The sequence below is a fragment of the Ranitomeya variabilis genome, chromosome 7 (assembly GCF_051348905.1).
Source record: "Ranitomeya variabilis isolate aRanVar5 chromosome 7, aRanVar5.hap1, whole genome shotgun sequence".
Lineage (NCBI taxonomy): Eukaryota > Metazoa > Chordata > Amphibia > Anura > Dendrobatidae > Ranitomeya > Ranitomeya variabilis.
In genome coordinates, this window is record NC_135238.1 from 249,543,596 (window position 1) to 249,559,081 (window position 15,486).

Genomic DNA, 15,486 nt, shown 5'->3' on the forward strand with positions numbered 1-15,486 from the left:
CCTCAGTTGGGCAAAGACGGAAGAACTGGTCTTTGATCATCAGGTCTCGCAGCTGTGCAAAGGTGGTCACTGACAGTCCTTGGGTCCACTGGTCAAAGTGGGTCCCCAGTCCATGCACCACATCACTGTAACTGTCGTGTGGGCCACGTTGGAGGGTCCGAAACTTTTTACGGTACACCTCGGGTGTAAGCTGGTACTTGGCTATGAGGGCCTGCTTGATAGCCTCATAGTCACCATCTTGTTCTTGAGGGAGGGCAGCAAACGCCTCCAGAGCTTTTCCTCTCAGCCCTGGTGTCAGGTACCGTGCCCATTCTTGTGTAGGCAGCTGGTACTGTCTGCAGGCTTTCTCAAAGGCCCGCAGAAAAGTGTCCAAGTCCCCATCCTTTTCCATAACAGGAAAGTGGTCAGGCCGGGGCTTCGGTATCTGAGCGCTGCTGGGCTCACGACTGGACTGGGACGACCCCTGCATTTGCAGTTGGGCCATCTGCAGCTGGTACTCCCGCTCCGCTTGGGCCTCTCGCTCGGCTCGCTGGGCCTCTCGCTCAGCTCTCTCTGCCTCTCGCTGGGCCTCTCGCTGGGCCTCTCGCTCGGCTCGGGCCTCAGCCTCCTGCCGGTATTGCTGAATCAGCTGCCGACGTCCCTCATTGTCGTCAGTGGGGAATTCTTTCAAGGCCGCCTGCAGGTGGGGGTCCAATTCGCCCGGATTGCTAACGGGGCGAGCATTCAGTGGTTGGACCTCTGCTGCAGCACCATGCTCGCTGGTGCTGGCATCTGCGGCTTCTGGGCTCTGTGAGTGGTCTAGAGCAGCTTCCCACTGCACCAGTTCAGCGACCATTTGAGCCTTGGACTTGTCCTGGGGTTTCAGGCCATGGTACATGCATATCCCAGCAAGAGTGTCTTTCTTCTGCTGGGTGTACCAGGCTTCTCCTTTCGCAGCCATGGTTGCCAAATAAAAGATAGAATAGAAAAACGAAGAGAAAGGGAAGGGATAATTACCAGTACACAATTGTCTCACAACTGATAAACACTGAGTTCGTTCTCCAAACTTATTTGCGCAGAGTTCTCGCAAGAACTTTCTGCAAGTTTTTAGTGAGAGGAATGATTGCTCAAACCAAATCACTAATGCTCTAATATCCCACCGCCTTGCCACCAATATGTCACGATTCACCCCGTGACTGTCAAGATCCCTTAGCCGCTGCCCACAAATGTCACGGATTGGGGTGACTTTAGACCAGCAGACGGCTATCACATGTGCAGGGGGCTTATCCTAGTTATCCCTCCACTGCCACAATGTGATGAGAAGAACACACACCAGTTTATTTACCTCTTAGGTTACAGCAGGGGCTGTTATGACCCCAATGGCGAGGGTCTCAGAGGAACGTGGAAGTCTGCAGAATACAAAAATCCAGCTCATAGGGCAGTGGTAACTGGGTTGACCATATATCTACTCCTAACGCCAACACTAGAAGTAGCCGGGGATCATTCCTACGTTGATTCTAGATGACACGCGCCAGCCGGAGAATCTAGCTACCCCTAGTAGAGGAAAACAAAGACCTTTCTTGCCTCCAGAGAAGGGGACCCCAAAGCTGGATAGAAGCCCCCCACAAATAATGACGGTGAGGTAAGAGGAAATGACAAACACAGAAATGAACCAGGTTTAGCACAGAGAGGCCCGCTTACTGATAGCAGAATAAAGAAAGGTAACTTATATGGTCAACAAAAACCCTATCAAAATCCACACTGGAAATTCAAGAACCCCCGAACCGTCTAACGGTCCGGGGGGAGAACACCAGCCCCCCTAGAGCTTCCAGCAAAGGTCAGGATATAGATTTGGAACAAGCTGGACAAAAATACAAAACCAAAACAAATAGCAAAAAGCAAAAGGCAGACTTAGCTGATATAACTGGAACCAGGATCAGTAATAATAATAATAATTTTATTTATATAGCGCCAACATATTCCGCAGCGCTTTACAACTCAGTAGACAAGAGCACAGCAGACTAGCTCTGATAACTACGTTGCCAGGCATTGAACTGAAGGTCCAGGGAGCTTATATAGCAACACCCCTAACTAACGACCCAGGTGCGGATAAAAGGACTGACAGAAAAACCAGAGTCAAAAAACTAGTAACCACTAGAGGGAGCAAAAAGCAAATTCACAACAGTACCCCCCCCTTAGTGAGGGGTCACCGAACCCTCACCACGACCACCAGGGCGATCAGGATGAGCGGCATGAAAGGCACGAACTAAATCAGCCGCATGAACATCAGAGGCGACCACCCAGGAATTATCCTCCTGACCATAGCCCTTCCACTTGACCAGGTACTGAAGCCTCCGCCTGGAGAGGCGAGAATCCAAGATCTTCTCCACCACGTACTCCAACTCGCCCTCAACCAACACCGGAGCAGGAGGCTCAGCAGAAGGAACTACAGGCACAATGTACCGCCGCAACAAGGACCTATGAAATACATTGTGAATAGCAAACGACACAGGAAGATCCAGACGAAAAGATACAGGATTAAGGATTTCCAATATCTTGTAAGGCCCAATAAAACGAGGTTTAAATTTGGGAGAGGAGACCTTCATAGGAACAAAGCGGGAAGAAAGCCACACCAAATCCCCAACGCGTAGTCGGGGACCCACACCGCGGCGGCGGTTGGCAAAGCGCTGAGCCTTCTCCTGTGACAACTTCAAGTTGTCCACCACATGATTCCAGATCTGCTGCAACCTATCCACCACAGAATCCACCCCAGGACAGTCAGAAGGCTCCACATGACCCGAAGAAAAGCGAGGATGGAAACCAGAGTTGCAGAAAAAAGGCGAAACCAAGGTGGCGGAACTAGCCCGATTATTAAGGGCAAACTCAGCCAACGGCAAGAATGTCACCCAATCGTCCTGATCAGCAGAGACAAAACACCTCAAATAAGCCTCCAAAGTCTGATTGGTTCGCTCCGTCTGTCCATTAGTCTGAGGATGGAAAGCAGACGAAAACGACAAATCAATGCCCATCCTACTACAAAAGGATCGCCAGAACCTGGAAACGAACTGGGATCCTCTGTCTGACACAATATTCTCAGGGATGCCGTGCAAACGAACCACGTTCTGGAAAAACACAGGAACCAGATCGGAAGAGGAAGGCAGCTTAGGCAAAGGAACCAAATGGACCATCTTGGAGAAGCGATCACATATCACCCAGATAACGGACATGCCCTGAGATAGCGGAAGATCAGAAATGAAATCCATGGAGATATGTGTCCAAGGTCTCTTCGGGACAGGCAAGGGCAAGAGCAAACCGCTGGCACGAGAACAGCAAGGCTTAGCTCGAGCACAAGTCCCACAGGACTGCACAAATGACCGCACATCCCTTGACAAGGAAGGCCACCAAAAGGACCTGGCCACCAGATCTCTGGTGCCAAAAATTCCCGGGTGACCTGCCAACACCGAGGAATGAACCTCGGAAATGACTCTGCTGGTCCACTTATCCGGGACAAACAGTCTGTCAGGTGGACAAGACTCAGGCCTATCAGCCTGAAATCTCTGCAACACACGTCGCAGATCCGGAGAAATAGCTGACAAGATAACTCCATCTTTAAGAATACCAACAGGATCAGCGACTCCAGGAGCATCAGGCACAAAGCTCCTAGAAAGAGCATCGGCCTTCACATTCTTTGAACCTGGTAAATACGAGACAACAAAATCAAAGCGGGAGAAAAACAATGACCAGCGGGCCTGTCTCGGATTAAGGCGTTTAGCAGACTCGAGATACATCAGATTTTTGTGATCAGTCAAGACCACCACACGATGCTTAGCACCCTCGAGCCAATGACGCCACTCCTCAAATGCCCATTTCATGGCCAACAACTCCCGATTGCCCACATCATAATTTCGCTCGGCAGGCGAAAACTTCCTAGAGAAAAAGGCACAAGGCTTCATAACAGAGCAACCAGGGCCTCTCTGCGACAAAACGGCCCCTGCCCCAATCTCCGAAGCATCCACCTCAACCTGAAAGGGAAGTGAGACGTCAGGCTGGCACAAAACAGGCGCCGAAGTAAACCGGCGTTTCAACTCCTGGAAAGCCTCCACGGCAGCAGGAGCCCAGTTAGCTACATCGGAGCCCTTCTTGGTCATATCCGTCAAAGGTTTCACAATGCTAGAAAAATTAGCGATAAAACGACGGTAGAAGTTAGCGAAGCCCAAGAACTTCTGAAGACTCTTAACTGACGAGGGCTGAGTCCAATCAAGAATAGCTCGGACCTTGACTGGGTCCATCTCCACAGCAGAAGGGGAAAAAATGAACCCCTAAAAGGGAACCTTCTGTACACCAAAGAGACACTTTGAGCCCTTGACAAACAAAGAATTTTCACGCAAAATTTTAAAGACCAACCTGACCTGCTCCACATGCGAATCCCAATTATCAGAAAAAAACAAAATATCATCCAGATAAACAATCAAAAATTTATCCAGATACTTCCGGAAAATGTCATGCATAAAGGACTGAAAAACTGAAGGCGCATTGGAGAGCCCAAAAGGCATCACCAAGTACTCAAAATGACCTTCGGGCGTATTGAATGCGGTTTTCCATTCATCACCTTGCTTAATGCGCACAAGGTTGTACGCACCACGAAGGTCTATCTTGGTGAACCACTTGGCACCCTTAATCCGGGCAAACAAGTCAGACAACAGCGGTAAAGGATACTGAAATTTGACAGTGATCTTATTTAAAAGCCGATAATCAATACAAGGTCTCAAAGATCCGTCCTTTTTTGCCACAAAAAAGAATCCCGCACCAAGAGGGGAAGAAGACGGACGAATATGTCCTTTTTCCAGAGACTCCTTGATATATGAACGCATAGCGGTATGTTCAGGTACCGACAGATTAAACAGTCTTCCCTTAGGAAATTTACTGCCTGGGATCAAATCTATAGCACAGTCACAGTCCCTATGAGGAGGCAGTGCACTGGACTCAGACTCACTGAAGACATCCTGATAATCAGACAAATACTCCGGAACTTCCGAAGGCGTAGAAGAAGCAATAGACACAGGCAGGGAATCCTCATGAATACCACGACAGCCCCAACTTGAGACTGACATAGCCTTCCAGTCCAGGACTGGATTATGGGTCTGTAACCATGGCAGCCCTAAAACGACCAAATCATGCATTTTATGTAAAACCAGGAAACGTATCACCTCGCGGTGTTCAGGAGTCATGCACATGGTAACCTGAGTCCAATACTGCGGTTTATTTGCTGCCAATGGTGTAGCATCAATACCCCTAAGAGGAATAGGATTTTCTAATGGTTCAAGAGTAAATCCACAGCGCTTAGCAAATGAGAGATCCATGAGACTCAGGGCAGCACCTGAATCTACAAACGCCATGACAGGATAAGATGACAGTGAGCAAATCAAAGTTACAGACAGAATAAATTTAGGTTGCAAATTACCAACGGTGACAGGACTAACAACCTTAGCTATACGTTTAGAGCATGCTGAGATAACATGTGTAGAATCACCACAGTAGTAGCACAAGCCATTCCGGCGTCTATGAATTTTCCGCTCATTTCTAGTCAGGATTCTATCACATTGCATTAAATCAGGTGTCTGTTCAGACAACACCATGAGGGAATTTGCGGTTTTGCGCTCCCGCAACCGCCGGTCAATTTGAATAGCCAGTGCCATAGTATCATTCAGACCTGTGGGAATGGGAAAACCCACCATAACATTCTTAATGGCTTCAGAAAGGCCATTTCTAAAATTAGCGGCCAGTGCACACTCGTTCCAATGTGTCAGCACGGACCATTTCCGAAATTTTTGGCAATACACTTCAGCCTCGTCCTGCCCCTGAGACATAGACAGCAAGGCCTTTTCTGCCTGAATCTCAAGATTGGGTTCCTCATAAAGTAAACCGAGCGCCAGAAAAAACGCATCAAGATCAGCCAATGCCGGATCTCCTGGCGCCAGCGAAAAAGCCCAATCCTGAGAGTCGCCCCGTAAGAACGAAATAACAATTTTTACTTGCTGAGCAGAATCTCCTGATGAACAGGGTCTCAGGGACAAAAACAATTTACAATTATTCACGAAATTCCTAAACTTAAACCTGTCTCCGGAAAACAGTTCAGGAATCGGTATTTTAGGTTCTGACCTAGGATTTCTGATAACATAGTCTTGTATGCCCTGCACACGAGTAGCCAGCTGGTCCACACTTGTAATCAAGGTCTGGACATTCATGTCTGCAGCAAGCATAGCCACTCTGAGGTAAAGGGGAAGGAGAAAAAAAAAACTCATAATCTTTTTTCTTATAATCCCTCTTCTGCAATGCATTAAACATTTAATACTGGCCTGGCAAACTGTTATGACCCCAATGGCGAGGGTCTCAGAGGAACGTGGAAGTCTGCAGAATACAAAAATCCAGCTCATAGGGCAGTGGTAACTGGGTTGACCATATATCTACTCCTAACGCCAACACTAGAAGTAGCCGGGGATCATTCCTACGTTGATTCTAGATGACACGCGCCAGCCGGAGAATCTAGCTACCCCTAGTAGAGGAAAACAAAGACCTTTCTTGCCTCCAGAGAAGGGGACCCCAAAGCTGGATAGAAGCCCCCCACAAATAATGACGGTGAGGTAAGAGGAAATGACAAACACAGAAATGAACCAGGTTTAGCACAGAGAGGCCCGCTTACTGATAGCAGAATAAAGAAAGGTAACTTATATGGTCAACAAAAACCCTATCAAAATCCACACTGGAAATTCAAGAACCCCCGAACCGTCTAACGGTCCGGGGGGAGAACACCAGCCCCCCTAGAGCTTCCAGCAAAGGTCAGGATATAGATTTGGAACAAGCTGGACAAAAATACAAAACCAAAACAAATAGCAAAAAGCAAAAGGCAGACTTAGCTGATATAACTGGAACCAGGATCAGTAGACAAGAGCACAGCAGACTAGCTCTGATAACTACGTTGCCAGGCATTGAACTGAAGGTCCAGGGAGCTTATATAGCAACACCCCTAACTAACGACCCAGGTGCGGATAAAAGGACTGACAGAAAAACCAGAGTCAAAAAACTAGTAACCACTAGAGGGAGCAAAAAGCAAATTCACAACAAGGGGCTTATTTTAGGTATCCCACTGCTCTTCAGTATACCATGAACTGCAGGGATTTGTGTATATCCCGCTTACAGTTCCACTTAAACCTTGCAGCTCTCTGGCGCCCCCCTTACTGTCAGGTCAGATTAGGTACTGCACCTAGGGTAATTAGTCGCCAGAAAGACTGCCTGCTATGTACTGGCTATTGGGCGCGCTGCAGCGACGCGATAACTACTCCCACTCAGGCAGGAGCAATAATTATCAAGCCGCAGTCGCTACAGTGACCCCCAAAAGCCGGCACACGGTCGCTGCCACCAGCTCCAATTGAACGGGTCTGGAGCTAACCCCAAAACAGTAGCGTAATTCCCTTCAGAGACAGGGTACGGTTTAGGGCAGGAAGAACGAACTAGTATTAAATATTATACCCCATAAATGATTTTTAGGCAGTGTTTATAAAATATTTTACAAAGATGTTACAAATGAGACAATTGCAAATATGTACAAGGTAATTATAAAAATAAAAGGATTAAATGAAGAAAAGGTAACACTCACATATTCTCAGATCATTGCATTGCAGGCAACAGGCTATGAGAGCTTTCCATCTATCCCAGTGCATTTGCACTCGCAGTCTGGTCGCTTCAGGTAAAAACTCACAACTACCCCCCCTGGAAGCCTGCCAGCAACTTTATAACCTACAGCCTGTGACCTCACAGAAAGGGCTGGTTTTTCCAACCCCTCCTACTTCTTCAGTGTTACTCACTGGGCATTAAATATATCTGATGCCCGTAACTTCGCTACAGAACATAAAATAATCGCACCATACCCATCATTCATCTCGTAGTATCGTGGGCATTCCGATGAGATCAAATATGTCCTATTTGTCACGCACACTGACCGAGAAATCCCTACCTCTGTACCAGATGGAGCTAGAAACTGATGCTTAGAGTGAGGGGTAGATCCATCGAGGAAGAATAAGAATATATATTTCCGTGTCCATAACTTAAACGGTTTGCATAATATCTTCCAAAAACAGAACAAAGAACTTCCAGGCGTTCTAGAAGTTTCTCTAACAGTTCCTGCTAACACAAATTTCCCTTGCAGCTATGCCAGTCGTAAATACCTTTCGTCAATAAAACTCCCCCACAAGGCAAGCTCTTCTACACAGACAGCTAGAAACACAGGGAAGGAAAGAGAACCAGAGAGAGGGGGGTTTAGCCCCCGCATGCTAGCAAGAAAACTAACTTATGATATTTCATACCATATCGTGACAACAATTCATTGTGGTAATGTCTATAACCAAAATTAGAAAAATGTTGTCTCTGTCCAAATATATATGGACCTAACTGTATTTCTCATATAGAGCCAAGATTCGATCCATCGCCCTCTCGAAGGCAGCTGGAGTCCCCTGCAGTCCAAAGGGCATCCTGGTGTACTAAAAACACCCATCCTGTGTTGAGAAGGCCATCTTCTCCTTGGCATGGGGGATCTGCCAGTACCTCTTCGTCAGGTCGAGGGTTGTGATGTACCTTGAGGGTTCCAGTCGCTCAATGAGTTCATCCATGCGGGACATCGGGTATGCGTCAAAACGAGACACCTCATTGAGCTGCTGTAGTCGTTACAAAATCGCCAATTGCCATTGGGCTTCGGTACGAGGATGATGGGACTTGACAAGCCACTTCTTGATTCCTCTCTCACCCCAAGGTCCAGCATTCTCTTCACTTCCTTGGAGATTATCTCCCGGCATGCTTCGGGTATTCTGTAGAGTTTGAGGTTTACTCTTACATGCGGCTCCGTTAGCACATTGTGTTCCACAACCTGTGTGCACCCTGGCAAATGTCAGTTCTTGACATTGTTGCTTCTGGGCCGGCGTTAGCATCTCAGCGATCACAACCTTCTGGATCTTGGCTTCGGAACAGGCCCCAAGGCAACGAGCTTCCAGTGGTTCATGGTCCCGGTAAGGTTTCAGTAGGTTCACATGGTATACCTGGTGCTAGTGATGAGCGAATATACTCGTTGCTCGAGATTTCGCGAGCATGCTCGGGTGATCTCAGAGTGTTTGTTAGTGTTCGGAGATTTAGTTTTCATCACCGCAGCTAAATGATTTACAGCTAATTTCCAGGCTGAGTACATGTGGGGGTTTGTTATGACCCCAATGGCGAGGGTCTCAGAGATATCGGCAAGTCTGCGAAGTACAAAAATCCAGCTCATAGGGCAGTGGTAACTGGGTTGACCATATATCTACTCCTAACGCCAACACTAGAAGTAGCCGGGGAACATGCCTACGTTGGTCGCTAGATGTCTCGCGCCAGCCGGAGAGCTAACTACCCCTAGAAGAGGAAAACAAAGACCTCTCTTGCCTCCAGAGAAAAGACCCCAAAAGTTGGATACAAGCCCCCCACAAATAATAACGGTGAGGTAAGAGGAAATGACAAACACAGAGATGAACTAGGTTTAGCAAAGAGAGGCCCACTTACTAATAGCAGAATGTAGTAAGATAACTTATATGGTCAACAAAAACCCTATCAATAATCCACACTGGAGATTCAAGAACCCCCGAACCGTCTAACGGCCCGGGGGGAGAATTCCAGCCTCCCTAGAGCTTCCAGCAAGGATAGGATACAGATTATGTACAAGCTGGACAAAAATGAAAACAAAAACAAATAGCAAAAAGCAAGAAAGCAGACTTAGCTTAATCAAGCAGGAACCAGGATCAGAAGACAAGAGCACTACAGATTAGCTCTGATATCAACGTTGCCAGGCATTGAACTGAAGGTCCAGGGAGCTTATATAGCAACACCCCTGACCTAACGACCCAGGTGAGCATACAAGGAATGAATGACATACCCAGAGTCAAATCACTAGTAGCCACTAGAGGGAGCCAAAAGGTAAATTCACAACAGGGGTTGCCTGGTTGCTAGGGAATTCCCACATGTAATCAAGCTGGCAATTAGCTGTAAATCATTTAGCTGTGGTGATGAAAACTAAATCTCCGAACACTAACAAATACTCGTAGATCACGCGAGCGTGCTCAGGAAATCTCGAGCAAAGAGTATACTCGCTCATCACTACCTGGTGCTGCTTTCTGCGACCAGGCTGGTGTACCTTGTAATTCACATTCCCGAGTTTTTCCACTGTCTCATATTGGCCTTGACACTTCACCAAGAATTTGCTATCCACCGCAGGAATAAGTACTAGCACCCAGTCCTCGGGCTGGAATTGCAGTAGCCTGACTGATCAGTTGTGCACCCTCTCTTGGACCTCCTGTGCCTGGAGATGATGTTCCCTTACGATAGGCATTATGTGTGCCATCTTTTCTTGCAACTGGGTGACATGATCAATGACACTGGTGCGGAGTGACCTCAGCTTCCCAGGTTTCCTTGGGGGGAGAATTCCAGCCTCCCTAGAGCTTCCAGCAAGGATAGGATACAGATTATGTACAAGCTGGACAAAAATGAAAACAAAAACAAATAGCAAAAAGCAAGAAAGCAGACTTAGCTTAATCAAGCAGGAACCAGAAGACAAGAGCACTACAGATTAGCTCTGATATCAACGTTGCCAGGCATTGAACTGAAGGTCCAGGGAGCTTATATAGCAACACCCCTGACCTAACGACCCAGGTGAGCATACAAGGAATGAATGACATACCCAGAGTCAAATCACTAGTAGCCACTAGAGGGAGCCAAAAGGTAAACTCACAACAGTACCCCCCCCTTAGTGAGGGGTCACCGAACCCTCACCAAGACCACCAGGGCGATCAGGATGAGCGGCGTGAAAGGCACGAACTAAATCGGCCGCATGCACATCAGAGTCGACCACCCAGGAATTATCCTCCTGACCATAGCCCTTCCACTTGACCAGGTACTGAAGCCTCCGCCTGGAGAGACGAGAATCTAAGATCTTCTCCACCACGTACTCCAACTCGCCCTCAACCAACACCGGAGCAGGAGGCTCAGCAGAAGGAACCACAGGCACAACGTACCGCCGCAACAAGGACCTATGAAATACGTTGTGAATGGCAAACGACACCGGAAGATCCAGGCGAAAGGATACAGGATTAATGATTTCCAATATCTTGTAAAGACCAATGAAGCGAGGCTTAAATTTGGGAGAGGAGACCTTCATAGGAACAAATCGAGAAGACAGCCACACCAAATCCCCAACGCGAAGTCGGGGACCCACCCCGCGGCGGCGGTTGGCAAAACGCTGAGCCTTCTCCTGTGACAACTTCAAGTTGTCCACCACATGACTCCAGATCCGCTGCAACCTATCCACCACGGAATCCACCCCAGGACAGTCAGAAGGCTCCACATGTCCCGAGGAAAAACAAGGATGGAAACCAGAGTTGCAGAAAAATGGCGAAACCAAGGTGGCGGAACTAGCCCGATTATTAACCCCTTCCCGACATGTGACGGAATAGTACGTCACATGTCGGGACCCCCGCTTTGATGTGCGCTCCGGCGGTGAGCGCACATCAAAGTCGCGACATGTCAGCTGTTTTTTACAGCTGACATGTGCGCGCAATAGCGGCCGGTGAAATCGCGATCACCCGCCGCTATTAACTAGTTAAATGCCGCTGTCAAACTCAGACAGCGGCATTTAACTACCGCATCCGGCCGTGCGGCCGGATATGAGCGCATCGCCGACCCCCGTCACATGATCGGAGGTCGGCGATGCTTGTATATTGTAACCATAGAGGTCCTGGAGACCTCTATGGTTACTGATCGCCGGTGGCTGTGAGCGCCCCCCTGTGGTCGGCGCTCACAGCACACCTGCATTTTAGCTACATAACAGCGATCTGATGATCGCTGTTATGTAGCAGAGCCGATCGGGCTGTGCCTGCTTCTAGCCTCCCATGGAGGCTATAGAAGCATGGTAAAAGTTAAAAAAAAAAGTTAAAAAAAAATGTGAAAAAAATAAAAAAAATATAAAAATTTAAATCACCCCCCTTTCGCCCCAATCAAAATAAATCAATAAAAAAAAAAACCAACCTACACATATTTGGTATCGCCGCGTTCAGAATCGCCCGATCTATCAATAAAAAAAAAGCATTAACCTGATCGCTAAACGGCGTAATGAAAAAAAAAATCGAAACGCCAGATTTACGTTTTTTTGGTCGCCACGACATTGCATTAAAATGTAATAACGGGCGATCAAAAGAACGTATCTGCACCAAAATGCTATCATTAAAAATGCCAGCTCGGCACGCAAAAAATAAGCCCTCACCCGACCCCAGATCACGAAAAATGGAGACGCTACGGGTATCGGAAAATGGCGCAATTTTATTTATTTATTTTTTTGCAAAGTTTGGAATTTTTTTTCACCACTTAGGTAAAAAAGAACCTAGTCATGTTAGGTGTCTATGAACTCGTACTGACCTGGAGAATCATAATGGCAGGTCAGTTTTAGCATTTAGTGAACCTAGCAAAATAGGCAAGCAAAAAACAAGTGTGGGATTGCACTTTTTTTGCAATTTCACTGCACTTGGAATTTTTTTCCCGTTTTCTAGTACACGACATGGTAAAACCAATGATGTCGTTCAAAAGTACAACTCGTCCCGCAAAAAACAAGCCCTCACATGGCCAAATTGACAGAAAAATAAAAAAGTTATGGCTCTGGGAAGGAGGGGAGTGAAAAACGAAAACGGAAAAACGGAAAAAGCTCCGGGGGTGAAGGGGTTAAGGGCAAATTCAGCCAACGGCAAGAAGGTCACCCAATCATCCTGATCAGAAGAGACAAAACACCTCAAATAAGCCTCCAGAGTCTGATTAGTTCGCTCCGTTTGTCCGTTAGTCTGGGGATGGAAAGCGGACGAAAACGACAAATCAATGCCCATCCTACCACAAAAGGATCGCCAGAACCTGGAAACAAACTGGGATCCTCTGTCCGACACAATATTCTCAGGAATGCCGTGCAAACGAACCACGTTCTGGAAGAACACAGGAACCAGATCAGAAGAGGAAGGCAGCTTAGGCAAAGGAACCAGATGGACCATCTTGGAGAAACGATCACATATCACCCAGATGACAGACATGCCCTGAGACACCGGAAGATCCGAAATGAAATCCATAGAGATGTGTGTCCAAGGTCTCTTCGGGACAGGCAAGGGCAAGAGCAACCCGCTGGCACGAGAACAGCAAGGCTTAGCTCGAGCACAAGTACCACAGGACTGCACAAATGACCGCACATCCCTTGACAAGGAAGGCCACCAAAAGGACCTGGCCACCAGATCTCTGGTGCCAAAAATTCCCGGGTGCCCTGCCAACACTGAGGAATGAACCTCAGAAATGACTCTGCTGGTCCATTTAGCAGGCACAAACAATCTGTCAGGTGGACAAGAGTCAGGCCTACCAGCCTGAAATCTCTGCAACACACGTCGCAGATCTGGAGAAATAGCAGACAAAATAACTCCTTCCTTAAGAATACCCACAGGTTCAGCGACTCCAGGAGCATCAGGCACAAAGCTCCTAGACAGAGCATCGGCCTTCACATTCTTAGAACCTGGTAAATACGAGACCACAAAGTCAAAACGGGAGAAAAACAATGACCAGCGGGCCTGTCTAGGATTCAGGCGTTTAGCAGACTCGAGATACATCAGATTTTTGTGATCAGTCAAGACCACCACACGATGCTTAGCACCCTCGAGCCAATGACGCCACTCCTCAAATGCCCACTTCATGGCCAACAACTCCCGATTGCCCACATCATAATTTCGCTCAGCCGGCGAAAGCTTCCTAGAGAAGAAGGCACAAGGTCTCATAGTAGAGCAACCAGGGCCTCTCTGCGACAAAACGGCCCCTGCCCCAATCTCCGAAGCATCCACCTCAACCTGAAAGGGAAGTGAGACGTCAGGCTGGCACAAAACAGGCGCCGAAGTAAACCGGCGTTTCAACTCCTGGAAAGCCTCCACGGCCGCAGGAGCCCAGTTAGCTACATCAGAGCCTTTCTTGGTCATATCCGTCAGCGGTTTAACAACGCTAGAGAAATTTGCGATAAAACGACGGTAGAAGTTAGCAAAACCCAAGAACTTCTGAAGACTCTTAACTGACGAGGGTTGAGTCCAATCATGAATAGCTCGGACCTTGACTGGATCCATCTCCACAGCGGAAGGGGAAAAAATGAACCCCAAAAAGGGAACCTTCTGTACACCAAAGAGACACTTTGAGCCTTTTACAAACAAAGAATTTTCACGCAAAATCTCAAAAACCATCCTGACCTGCTCCACATGCGAGTCCCAATCATCAGAAAAAAACAGAATATCATCCAGATAAACAATCAAAAATCTATCCAGATACTTCCGGAAAATGTCATGCATGAAGGACTGAAAAACTGAAGGTGCATTAGAGAGCCCAAATGGCATCACCAAGTACTCAAAATGACCTTCGGGCGTATTGAATGCGGTTTTCCATTCATCGCCCTGCCTAATGCGCACAAGGTTGTACGCACCACGAAGGTCTATCTTGGTGAACCACTTGGCACCTTTAATCCGGGCAAACAAATCTGACAACAGCGGCAAAGGATACTGAAATTTGACAGTGATCTTATTTAAAAGCCGGTAGTCAATACAAGGCCTCAAAGATCCGTCCTTTTTGGCCACAAAAAAGAATCCCGCACCAAGAGGGGAAGAAGAAGGACGGATATGCCCCTTCTCAAGAGACTCCTTGATATATGAACGCATCGCGGTATGTTCAGGTACCGACAGATTAAACAGTCTCCCCTTAGGAAACTTACTGCCAGGAATCAAATCTATTGCACAGTCACATTCCCTATGAGGAGGCAGTGCACTGGATTTAGACTCGCTGAAGACATCCTGAAAATCAGACAAATACGCCGGAACTTCCAAAGGCGTAGAAGAAGCAATAGACAAGGGCAGGGAATCTCCATGAATTCCATGGCAGCCCCAACTTGACACTGACATAGCCTTCCAGTCCAAGACTGGATTATGGGTCTGTAACCATGGCAAACCCAAAACAACCAAATCATGCATTTTATGCAGAACAAGAAAACGTATTACCTCCCGATGTTCGGGAGTCATGCACATGGTAACCTGTGTCCAAAACTGCGGTTTATTTTTTGCCAATGGCGTAGAATCAATACCCCTAAGAGGAATAGGATTTTCCAATGGCTCAAGAACAAATTCGCAGCGCTTGGCAAATGACAGATCCATAAGGCTCAGGGCAGCACCTGAGTCCACAAACGCCATGACAGGATACGAAGACAGTGAGCAAATCAAAGTTACAGATAGAATAAATTTAGGTTGCAAATTACCAATGGTGACCGGACTAACAACCTTAGTAAGACGTTTAGAGCATACTGAGATAACATGTGTAGAATCACCACAGTAGTAACACAAGCCATTCTGGCGTCTATGAATTTTCCGCTCATTTCTAGTCAGGATTCTATCACAT

At 47.4% G+C, this 15,486-nt stretch overlaps 1 protein-coding gene across 8 annotated transcripts in view; it reads left to right on the forward strand.

Annotated features, from left to right (window-relative positions):
• The window catches only part of DPP10 (dipeptidyl peptidase like 10), a 652,879-nt gene that overhangs the window by 460,361 nt on the left and 177,032 nt on the right, over window positions 1-15,486 (forward strand). The window lies entirely within an intron of this gene.